Source organism: Mercenaria mercenaria, chromosome 1 (assembly GCF_021730395.1).
Source record: "Mercenaria mercenaria strain notata chromosome 1, MADL_Memer_1, whole genome shotgun sequence".
NCBI classification, from domain to species: Eukaryota; Metazoa; Mollusca; class Bivalvia; order Venerida; family Veneridae; genus Mercenaria; species Mercenaria mercenaria.
In genome coordinates, this window is record NC_069361.1 from 24,542,797 (window position 1) to 24,555,801 (window position 13,005).

Genomic DNA, 13,005 nt, shown 5'->3' on the forward strand with positions numbered 1-13,005 from the left:
CATTAAAATCAATAGTTGAAGAAATTCTATATTTAGGTCCTTTAAAGAATAAATTACGAATACGCTTGTCCTTAACAATATCAAAATTACCAGTGATGACATGACCTGCATCTGAATAGCAAAATTTTGAGTTTTTACATTCGCAGTAAGAAGGAGTATTTGTTTGAACATCTAAGTCGGAAACAATTTTATTGCAATTGAAAATAACATTTCTTACAGGTGTTTTATATTTATAACAGATAATAGGAACTTCGGAGTTTCTGAAATATTTAGGCACAGAATCAATGACACGTTTATCACGAAATATACTAGGTACATCGATGAAGTCAATACCTTTGTTCATGAAATAAATTTTAAGAAAATGTCTCTCATGGTCAGATTGGGTGTCAATATGTGGACGGAGAACATGTTGTGTGTAACTTTGAATAAGATATGATACAGTGTAAAACGGATCTGTTTGAATAACATACTGGTCCGCTTCTTCGTCTAGCTTTTTAAGAGACTGTACAGATAAAGATGTAAGACGAGAAAGCATTGAATGTCTACCAGAGTTTGAAAGAATTAAATCGAGGTCAACAACAGATATATTGACTTTAGATTTGCGTTTAACATTACCATTTCGTCTAATTCCATGAGACCTGGATTTACGTTTCCTAATATTTAAAATAGAAAAGATATCGATATCAGGGTTTTTAGAGATATTACCTTCCTGATAAATATTATCATTTAAGCCCAACGGAAACGGTGACTGTAAATTTTTAATCCATTTGAATTCTGCTACATGCCTGGCTTTAATTTTAAAACTAGATGTGGAATTAGTATCATATACGATTTGCTCTACTGGTTGCATTGTTACCTGATCAAATGTATGGCCAGATTTACGAAAGTGTTGGTATAAAAATGTAGTAAACTTGTTCCGACTACGTATTTTGTATGAATGTTCACGGAAACGAATTTTTAAAGAACGTCCTGTTTGGCCAACATATTGAATACCACAATTGGGTGCGTTTCAAGTCAGTACATATATTATGTGGGACGTATTTCAATCAACGTCAGAATTAAGTACCACATTAAAAGTTCTGCCGTTAACGTTTGAGGTAATTGTAGACCTGTGCGATAAATGATTGCAACAACCGCACCTCTTAGAATTGCATTTGTTAATAGAACGGTACTCTCTACATCTCTGTGGAAAATTTGTATGTTTAATTTTATATTTCTTCAGTATAGTAGAAGTTAAAGGTGATAGACAAATACGCAGATTATTACGAAAAACAGCTGGAGAATTTAAACTAGTACGTGGAATATAAACTGGTTGAACAGAATGTAGCTTAAGTGGAGAAAGGCAAATCGATGGTGTATGTCTTAAAAAAGTACTGTTATCTTTAGGCAGATGAACAGAAGATGTAGAATGTAACCGAAGAGGTGAAAGAATTAATTTCGGTACTCTATTATATATACTCATGAAATGTAATAATTGTAATACCATTCTGTGAAAAGTGGCGTACGGGTAGATCAGTCATCAGTTTCAATTAACCTAACAACTCGGATACCACTTCTTCATCCTTTTGAGGTTCTTCTAATGTTTGATCAAAATTTAATGTGGACAATGCTATGTTCCCTTAGTGGCCACCAAAGATAAAAAGAAGGGCCTAGTATAGACTGCTGTGGCCTTTATTCAAATTGATCTTCTTGGTGCCTTTCAGAAGCTAAAAACAGAAAATACTTCAAATAACTTCCTATCATTAACCTCTTGATGGATCATCACGGCACTTGGTTTGTAGCACCTCTCTCAGTTGTTTTGCTTTCAAATTCTTGTAAGGGGTCACCAGAGCTAAAAAAATAATCCTTTATCTTGTGAATGCTACTCATGAAAGACCTGGTGGATCCTTGCCATATTACGTCTGTTCTAATGGTTTTGCCTTGTCCTTTAGAGAGTCCAAAAAAAGAAAATCTTTTAAAGAGTTCTTCTTATAAAACCTTCTTGGATTGTAACTAAACTCAGCCAGTAGCATATGAATAGTCCTCTCTCAAGTCCGTTAGTTAGGTCTGCTTGGCCCCTTTAAGGAGCCACCTGAGCTTAAATAGAAAGTCCTTTAAACAACGTCTTCCTGTGAACCAGTAGATGGAACGTAACCTAACTTGGTCTAAAGCATTTGTGGAGTTGCCTCTCAGTTTTGTATGGTCGCTTTTAGGGACCTCCAGAGCTAAAATAGAACATCCTTTCAACTACAATTTCTAATGAGCTGCCTGATAGATTTAACAGAACTGATATTTGTAGCTTCCTTGGACAGTCAAATATCAAATTCAACCAAATTGTTTCGCATGACCCTTTTTAACAATGTATAAGTCCAGATTTCTTGTCTTCAGTGTCTTCAGTGTTGTTATATTTTCTGGTCCTTTGGGATCATGGAGTCCAATCAACATATGTGTAATAGAGTTCAGCGGTGTTATGGGACGTGAGAGGTGTTGCACATTTCATTACCTCTCATGAACAGACTCAATCCAACAGAGTCTGCTATTATTCTTCTTGGTTGCATTCTTTGCTTCCAAAGGAACTTTTTACAGATTTTATTGATAATATCTTTGCACATTCCAGCATTTATGAAAAAGCTTAATTGTTCATACTGTGTGTCATGCATATATTCGAAGAGGTCAAGGTCAGATGAGCGGCTAAGGGCCACAGCAGTATCATTGTTCTCTTATTTCATTATTAAAAACTGACATGAATTATGCGTATAGTAGTGAACCCAAACCAAACAAGGTCAAAAGAACGTAGTAACACATACTGTAACAGCTGTCCACCAGGAAATATGAATATGTGTAAAAGTATACATGTGTACACAGGCTGAACTCATATATATATAAACACAAATGAATGCAATATTGAAAACACAGAAGTAACAAACACACTCAAACATACGTAAGAAGGATTGTAGAAGGAACACCGCCCCGAAACAGTCAGTGTGAAACCACTGCTTGGGAATTAAAACTATTTTACTGGCGCCAAACATCACACCTTAACCCCGACCATGTTCCTATATTACAAGACAGATGTTTAAAATACTCGAATACTCTGTGATCTTTTACGTTAAGAAATAAGGTAAAATTTAGTGGAGTAAAGGTCCCATAATTAATAAGCAGGGCCTGCGGGGCTTACTTTAATATAGTCCTACATCTGTCAAATTTTGTTACAATTTACTAAGAACGTTAGAATATGGTTAAGTACACCGTAAATCTCTGGTATATGGAGTTTTTTATGGCCTTATTATTAATCATTAATTGTTTTTACGACTCAGTATCTGTTAAAATGATTTGCAACCATTTAAAAGTTAAGCCTTAATATTTTAGTACAAGTAATTATATTGTATAAAGACAAGTGGTAAATACCATTGGATTCTCTTTGACTGATTACTTTGAGGAGTAATCGTGAAACGAGTTGTGAAAATTAATGGAGATTTTCCCTTCCGTATATAAAAGCAATGGTAACTTACGTTGTATATATTGTATATGATCTAAAGATAACTACTAAAAACCCTGGACAATACCTTTATTCCTCTTTTTCCTAATTTCGACAGACGTGAAAGCATATTACTGTAAGTTACCATGTATTTAATGATCATTCTTTCAACATTTTTATATTCAGTGGGGGTCAAATTAAACTGAGCTCTTTTTAAAACATCTTTCTTGTCTAAAACAAAAAGATTGAATCAGTAACAATTCATCCTTCAATATTATTTGAAGTTGGTTACTCGCTATCATTTATGCTGTATATCTCGGACTATACTTCTTACAACATTGGATTGTTTTAATTTCTTTTTGCAGTCGTTTATAATTCACACAGAAAAGTTTATTCGATTCCCTACTTTATCTCATATAACATGGGTCATGTTCTTTTAAGCAATGTACATTGTAATTAAAATAGGATATTTGACGATACCTTGCTATATCAAAGATTTTTCTTTAGATTTGGCGGGGTCTTCCAAGTGCTGATGTTGAATGTTCATGCAGTTTACATACCCTTCTTAAACACATATCAGACAGACTTAAAATGATTTAGATCTAATTCTTGAAATGAATAGTTATTTCTGAGATTTATTTGGGCGTTTTATATTAAACTAAATAATGGAATTTTTAGAATAACTTTTTCCAGAAAATACCCAATTGTAAGTGTTTTCTCGCAAACATCTTCATGTCTTTCAGATTACAAGAGAAAAAATCTCGAAAATGCTGAACCAAAATCATTAAAGAAGCAAAAATTAGACGGGGTGCAGGAAAAGGGTAATTTCATTATGAATTTCTTCTAATAAGTATAATTAAGTTGTAAATCGATGTCCTAGAATGCCTGCTTCTTTATTCAAAAAGAAATCTGACTATTTATGGCATTTAAATTCATCTTACTTGATCGAAATCTACGTTTGAGAGCTACTGGGAGATAAAATTTTCCAAAGATTTCATGATACGCCATTGATAATTAAACCCAGACCATCATGAAATAGTGTACTTATTAGCTGTGTTGGAGGTCTGTTTCATACAAAGTTTCTTTTACGCTTGTTTAAAACTTTGAATCAACACACAACGGACTTCTTTTGTTATCCAGTTGTATACAATTTTGACTCAATTGTCATGTAAGTATTTACTACAAATAAACTTGTATTCTGTTTTCAGGTACCGTTGGCAACCCAGTTCAGGTGGCAGAAGGTAACGTTGTTTTTTTTGGTTTACATATTCAAAGAGGCCATACAGTTTCGCACTCTAAATAGAACTTCTGTGCGTTTTACTTGTATAATATTTACTTTAAATCATATATGGCAATCTAGCTTTAAATATATACTTAAGATATCGGGAAATATATATAATAAGTAAAATAAAAAATACCAGTATTACAGTTTTTCTTTTTCTTTTTACAGACTTTATGACAAAGCTATTTTTCTTTTATAGGGAAAGATCCAACTACAGGGGTAATAGCAGTAGGAAGCCATGGTAATATCATTCTGTAAAAAAACACATTAAACATTTAACTAATTCATGCTTATTAAAACTGATCATTTTTTTATGTGGAAAATATCAGTGTAATATCATTTGTAATCTACCCCGATATTAACAGCGCAATCAGATATATTAATAAGATATGTGCGATTTTGACTATTATTTTATACATTTTATTTAAAATGTTTCCAGGTCTTTTCGCCAGTAGTCCACGTGCAATAACGTACAGTACATTTGGTCAAACATTGGCAGGTTTGTTTTCTATTTTACTACACCCGTTTAGGAAAAACGGGACCTATTATGCGATGGCGCGTGCGGCTGCCTGTCTGTCAGTCCATCCGTCATATTTCGTGTCTGGAGCATAACTTTATAATGTTACGTCAAAGGGTAACACTTTCTTGTTACAATAAATAAAAGTAACAGAAAAATTATCCAGCAATTATTAGCAATAAAATTTTGTTCACGAAAGTAACAATTAAAATACATGTACCTTTAAAAATGTCAAAACGCCGTAAATCCAATTTTATATGTGAAAATAGTCAAAATCCTGCAAATTTGGTATGTAGGTAGGTAGTGATAAGACAATGTGCAGAGAACACAAACCTGGTCTGGAGGTTTAAGGCCAATGTCACAATTTGAGCTCAACGGTCAAATCTGTCATATTTAGTGTCCGGAGCATAACTTAATAACCACTCCTGGTGTTGACTTCAAACTTGGGATGTTGGTAGGTGTTGATGAGACAATATGCAGAGTTCGTGAACCAGGGTGTTAGGTCAAAAATCACAGCAATATTTCTTGTCTAGATCATAACTTACAATCTATTTTGAAACTTGGAATATAGGTTAGTGGTGATGAAACGAATTGCAGCCTGCAAAAATCTACATTACAATCCCCCCTTCTCCCCCGCTATTTTTTTTCATTTCGTTTCTTGCCCTTTAGTATACTAGCACCACCACCACACATACCCACCCTGGTCCTCCCACCTCCCCACCCAACCTCCTCCCAACAAAATCTTTACGGAGCTCTTGTTAAACATGCTAGTAAGGAAGTCATACAATTAAAAATTCGGTTTTGAATTATTAACGTTTCTAATGGCGCAAGCATTTGGTTGGCAAATGTTGGATTTTTTTTATAGAGACTAAAGTTTTGTATCGAAAAGGAGTAAGGATGACTTTTCCGAAGCGTATCCACTTACATTGATAACGGTTTATTTTTAATTTGGTGGAAGGAAATTTCTTACATTATATACTTTTTGCACAGGCCGAGTTGCAGAGGTGTTTTATGGAAGATTTGTATATCATGTAAAAACTTATATGACCTTTGGCACATAATATCTTTATTCACAACTTTACTGATTTAAACTGTAAAACGAAACATGTTTAAACTAAATAAACCTTGAAATATAACTCAGTCTAACTAGCACCTTAACTGTTTAAAAAACAGTCCGTGAAAAAGTAATCCGATGAAACGAAAATATGTCAGGAAAAATATGTACGTTACCCTTCGTTGCTTCATTTTCCAATATCTTTGATTGCTGACTGATGCTTATCAATGCCATTTCGTGTTTTCGATCCTCTAACGAAAGCGAAAACATGAAATCTAAAACATTTTAAATGGCGGGAGCGGGGGAAGAGTTGAGATTTTAGATCTCAAACGGCGGGGTCGCGGGACGAAAACTTGATGTAAACGGAACGCTTTTTAGCCTTTTTTCGCTCCGCAAACCGACACTATTTCTCTTGGAAATGGTCTTTGCGCTATGTGCCGCCAATGATTGGCGTGATTTCGGCCTGTGCCTCGCTTCATGCCTTCTTATTCTACAACTCTCGACTTTCGCCCGCGACACCGCCATTCAAACATTTTATATCTTGTGTTTTCCTCCGCGAACCCGCCGAGCGAAACCCGTGATGACACTCAAATGAATAAATGAAATGGCGCGGACGTGCTGCGAAAACACGATAATTAGCGAGGCTGTACAGTGAAAACCCGACGAATCGAGAGCTGTAATCAGCGTTAATTTTCGCTCCGCGACTCCTACGTTATGTCTCTTAAATCTCGCCTCGCTCCCTCACTTATCATCGTGTTTGTATTCCTCACCCCTGCTGTTAAGCAAGTTTTCACCCCTACCTTTCCACCACATCCCCGACCCGAATGAAATTAATCAAAAAATTCTGATCAATATTTTTTTTACTTTATAAAGCTGGACTCGGAAACGGGATAAAAGTACGTTATGTCATTCTTTGCTTATTTTCTGAGAAAAGCTTGGTACACCTTCGACAAATCGCTAATAGTCTACCTTTACAATGACGCTTTATATTTTAGAATGTAATTTCATTGTTTCAGCTTCCAGTCGGCAACATGTTTTGGACGCAGAAATGAAGAATATAGATATAATTTCTTCTTAGAATAGGCATGGATGGATACTAAAGGACAAGAAACTTTTAATGGACATAGTTTGACTAGATAAACACTTTGCGGATGTTTCAATACAACCGAAATGACAAACGTTTGTATCTATATAAATGGATAAGTATCTTTATGGATTGGTATAATTATTGGCTGACTTTGATCATGTTTTTTGATCTATCTACAACTGTCATATTTATCAAACTTGCAAAATCATTTACAACAGTAAGAAGTTTCCCATCATTGAATGGCTCCAAATCTTATTATTGTTTGAAATTTTCCTCCTGTTGATCCTAGCCTAAGCATGTTACAACAGTAAATGTATAGACATATTGATGTTTCTATTTATTATTTTTATGACGATCAAATTATTAACCCATTTGTTTTACTGTTTTATTTCCTTCATCTTTTAAAGAATATTTTTAAACAACCTTTTTTTTTTATTTTAAATTACTGCTGAAATGAAATAAATCAAAAGCTCAGTTGCGAAAATGGCTGTGTCAAAAATATTCCTAACTGGGCAGTAATGTTATACAAGTTTAATTCTTCACAAGTTTCTCTGAAAAGGTTATTTATAATGAGCGAAAGACAAAAAGTGAAAATACAAAATTATATATATGAATGTGTCTTTGTTTTCTAAAAGCAGGTCTTTGGACGGCAATACGAGTATCTGTTATCTTATTTAATCTCGTATTGTTTGTTTCATTCTAATTACTGTACACATTCTGCAGGTTTTAGATAATACACTTCTATGTGGTAATTCAAATTCATATTCATCTTCATCTTCAAATATTTCATATTAACTATTCGTATATACATTTATATATTTATACAATAAATTGATAAAACATGTCGGATTTATGAATATATCGTTGATTTAATAGAACATTGGGTCTAGCCGTCGTTTGTTACACTCTGAGTTGTTAACTGGTAACAAGTTAAAAGAATACTTGCAAATCAGGTTTAAAAGGAAAATATTACTCGCGAGTGTATACTGTTGAACAAGAAGCTACACTTGGGGACTATTAGTGGGAGTCAGCATTGAAATCAAACAATCCTTTCCACCGAAGGACAATATGGGCTACTCCAACAAAATTGTTTAGAAAATAACAATTGTGAGTATCTCAAAACACATCGAGCTAATTATTACTTTCATAGAAATATGATACTTAATTTGAACACCCCCTTCCTTCACATCTGTGGGTTAGAAACCCCACTTGGAATGTAGAATTATTTTCTGTTCGGAAACCGTTCAACTGGCTTACGGAAGATGGTGGTTCTACCCTGGTTCCCACCTGAATTGAATCTCGGCAGTCACCTGGGACCTTCCATTACATCAAAAGGTTTGAAAGTCGCCTAAATGACTAAATTACAGTTTGACTTAAAAACAACAAAATCTTTATTACATTTTAACTTAAGAGGGTTCGGATGTTCTCTTGTCTTGCCATTTAAACCGGTATCTCGAATTTACAAGGGCTCGAAAATAGAAGTTCGCACACGCTAAATGTGGCTAATTTTTTGTATTGATGGAAAGCTTAAACTTCGAACTTTAATTCGACAGTTACTTAACCTGTCAAAAAGTGTCCGTTTTAATGGTAACTGAGCTTTCATTGGCCACACCCTTAAAAACTTCAATGACTGGAAAGCTTTAAACAGAGTTGTATGATCAAACTTGCTGCTACCAGGAAGAATTTATTAACCATGTTGTTTTTTAAAGTCCTTTACATAAGACGTCAGGTTTTGCTGGTTTACCGGTATTTGTTTTCACCGTAACGGCAATTTTAATTACATAAACATTACATATTTTTGCAATGTTGAATGAAATAAAACATATATTGTAATCAATAAATTGATAATCATGTAAGCGATATATTTATGATAATGTAAAGTTAATAAAAAGTTTATAATGAAAGCAATACGAAACCTGTTCCGTATCATTCCAATAAACATGCTAGTCTTTGATCAAATCCAAATGCATTAGAAGCCAACTGCTATCAACTTAGTTACATTGTATAATATAAAATAATGTAACAGTAAACCTGCCAGGAATCTAATGTTTTTGGTGGATGAAAAAAGTTATCATATTTGAAACATACAGGCACTGCATGACTACATCATACACATAAAAAGTACTGACATATTATATAATTAGATTTACTGGAACATCATTAGACACTGAACGAGTGATTTATATGTTTGAAACATACCTAATAAATATTGACTAATACCGAATGTATTATAAACAAAATGACATCGTTATTATAATTGAATTTTAGAGAAAGATGCTTTTCGAAATATAGAACATATTCAATATAAGAGAGAACCATGCGCTGCAACTGCTCGAATAAAGTTGTAACCGACATTATGTTCAGTTGTAAATAACAAACTTAAACATATCTGCATATACATTGATAACATTTCGACCTTGCTTTGTTACTAGATAAAACTGTATGAAAAGACACGCTGTATGCTAAATAAAAGATAACAACTACATGAATAGAAATGAAAACTGCTGTACAAGCCAGTTCTCCTAATTCAATCGTGACGAGTAATTTGCTAGTTATGGTGGCATGTTTTTATCAACTACATTACCATTTTATGTAGATACATTTCTCTAAAATAGTCACAAATCAAGTTATTATTCGGCAAGTTGGAAAGTTTCGAGTTATCCAGACAATTATCTTAACAGTACAAATTGCCTATTTAAGGCTCACTACTGCCAACACATATTCACATAATTAAATAGATGTTGAGAAAGTTATCCTGATAATCAGTTACTAGTTACTAAAGTTAGTTAAATTTAAAGACGTTAGAACGAGATGAACTCTAATAACTATTATGTGTTTGAATGTTAACTGGAAGTAATTCGAATTTGCAGTGAATATCACATTCCATGTGCCTCCAAAGATATTGTCTGCCTACTTTTTGGGGTTTAAAGAAATGAAAAGCAGCATTAACCAACAGTACAATGATGAACGTTTTGGCAGCGGTTGAAAAGAAGAAAAATATTAACTTCTTGACTGTCACCGAAGAATTCGGATGCAAAATCACTTACGTTTTTACATTTTCTGTTATAAAACTACCTGCAATGAACTTTGCTTTATTGTTCCTAATCTTCTTAGGTAGGTAGGTCATCCTTTTTCATGATAACAAACTCCGAAGAGAATAACGCTAAGCATACTACTAGCAGCAGTATTGTATTCGTCTATCGTCCAGCTAATAACTGCACATGTGGAACAGATATACATTGGGATCAAGGAATTATGTTTGAAAATTTGGAATGGATAACTATGCCAAGCAAGAACACCACTTAATTTGAATCACCTGCTCTCATAAATGTTACTACAGAAGGAAACTAATGAAACATATGGAAAATATTACAGTAAACCGCAACTGAACTGAAATAACCGTTGAGTGTATAGATATAACAACCGAAGACTATCAAACATTTTCACAGGTCATTTCAGTACTGTTGAATTTGACACTTGTAATCAACAGCACACAATTTGCCCAAATGAAATGGTTTAATTATTCATACAGAAATAGTAGAAATATGACGGCATACGTTTGTACGAATAAGGGTAATTCAAATCACTCCGGCAAGAAACGTTACACACTTTTTAACCTAGTGAACTTTGTTGTTACCAGTGCTATTCTACTTTTGATTATCTACTCTTATTGTTCAATTGCTAAAGGAACGACAGGAAGAAATAAGAAATACCGACTATGGTTAGAAGCTGAATGTTAAGTTTCGGTAACACTTATGACCTTAAGGTGGAATGCGCCTAATTTGAAGTTCTTGGGCTCCGTTTCGAAATTTTGTTTAACGTAAAATTCAGCATATTCCTCATATAATGTGTATTTTACATTTTTGATATTTCTTTAACTTTTTTCTCTGCAAACCTTCAAACACAACCACTGACGTCCATTTTTGGTGAACCATGATTTCACGTCCGTCAGACTGTTTTCTTAAATCGTTCTGTTCAGTCAACAAGTATCGATTTGCTTGTTTCTCATCATAATTTCATTTAAAAATGTCTTTGAAATGGTGTATAACTTGTGGAGATCATTTTAACGTTGAAGCCGATATTTACGTTAAAGTGACGTCAGAGCGACAAATATGACGTTTAGTTTTGAATAAAAAGTTTGCGTTAATCTTGTCTCATGTAAAACCCAAACGATAGAATTTGACAAAAACCTAACATGATCACGAAAACTTTATTTTCTGTCGATTGAAGGAATAAAATTATGGGGTCACCGAATTCATTTTCGCGTAAAATTACGTTACGCTACCCCTACCCCTCAAATCACAAGATAGTGCAATTGAGTATTTTTTTTATGTATCTTCTCCTTTGGATAAACTCTACATTTTTATTTTTACTAGTAAAATTAAATCAAAATAGCCTTTAAAACTCTGTTACATTAGCGAAATATTTTCTGTGTAGAACTCAGATTTTAATGTTTAGATTATATTTGATATATGAGAATGCGACAAAATCAACATCCCGTTACCCTTTGCGCTGAATTACATTACTCTACTCCTACCCTAGATAAAAAATGCGTAATTCAATGGATTTTCTGATTCTCGTGATCAAGACATACTCATCTTAAACCTTTTTAAGTAGAATTTAATCAAAAGAGGCCTTTACAATTATTAATGATTTCATTCAACGTTATAAGTGAAATGATTTATCACGCAAGTTAATAATAATACATGAAAACTCATGTATCGATGCACATTACATTGTTAACATTTCTAAAAATAAATTAAAAAATACCCGACAGAGTATAATGAAAATCCTTTATTTGAATTATCTCAACCTTTTAATTTTAACAGGTACCAGTATAGAATTCCTTCACATGCCGCTATTTCCGTGACGTATTATCTATACGTAAAAATTGTTACATAAAGAATTTTATACATCTGATAGAACTGAGACAAACAAATATAGGCCTACATTATAAATATATGCCATAAATATCTTATTAGTTAATATAGGTGTATTCTTAATGAAGCAGATTCGGACAACAACCAGTCTTCAGAAAATAATACTGGGGTAAACAGAACCTGGCCAACCTCGGCACAGAACGAAACAAAGTAAAACGTAGGTGAAAATTAGAAATATTCATTTTAACATAACACATAACTCGGAAAAAAGTGCTAATACAACTTTTTAAAATTTAGAAAGCCTTTATGTAATTATAACATCATGTTTGAGTAATCATTATTTTATCTAACTTTATTACAAATTTTACGTTTTTGGAAATATTTCGATTGTTTGGAGAGTAGTCGGACACCCCGATTTCGAATAAAGGGAATCCTCCTGAATAACCGCGGGAAAACAGCATATTTTTTTTGTACGGAGGCTGTTGCTCTGAAAAGCCACGGTTAATTTATTTAGCAACTTGGCTAGTTAGAAACACCATCCTTTGCAAAGAGGTTTTAGCTCCGGAGATGAATTAATGTTATCCTTGTATTCATAGACACATAATAGAAACATATTTCATGCATAATACTGTTTCCTAATATAAGGAACATAAGATAAGAAATACGAGTAAAGAAAACATTCCATGACATAAAAAAGAAAGCTTTTTTTCTTTTTGTTTTTTGGCTTA

At 33.4% G+C, this 13,005-nt stretch overlaps 1 long non-coding RNA gene across 1 annotated transcript; it reads left to right on the forward strand.

Annotated features, from left to right (window-relative positions):
- The first annotated feature begins 3,784 nt into the window (after positions 1 to 3,784).
- Positions 3,785 to 7,423, forward strand: LOC128556746 (uncharacterized). The gene is made up of 5 exons (XR_008370811.1): positions 3,785 to 4,278; positions 4,666 to 4,698; positions 4,939 to 4,980; positions 5,179 to 5,238; positions 7,327 to 7,423. It is a non-coding gene; the product is annotated as an uncharacterized LOC128556746 (long non-coding RNA).
- The last annotated feature ends 5,582 nt before the right edge of the window (positions 7,424 to 13,005 follow it).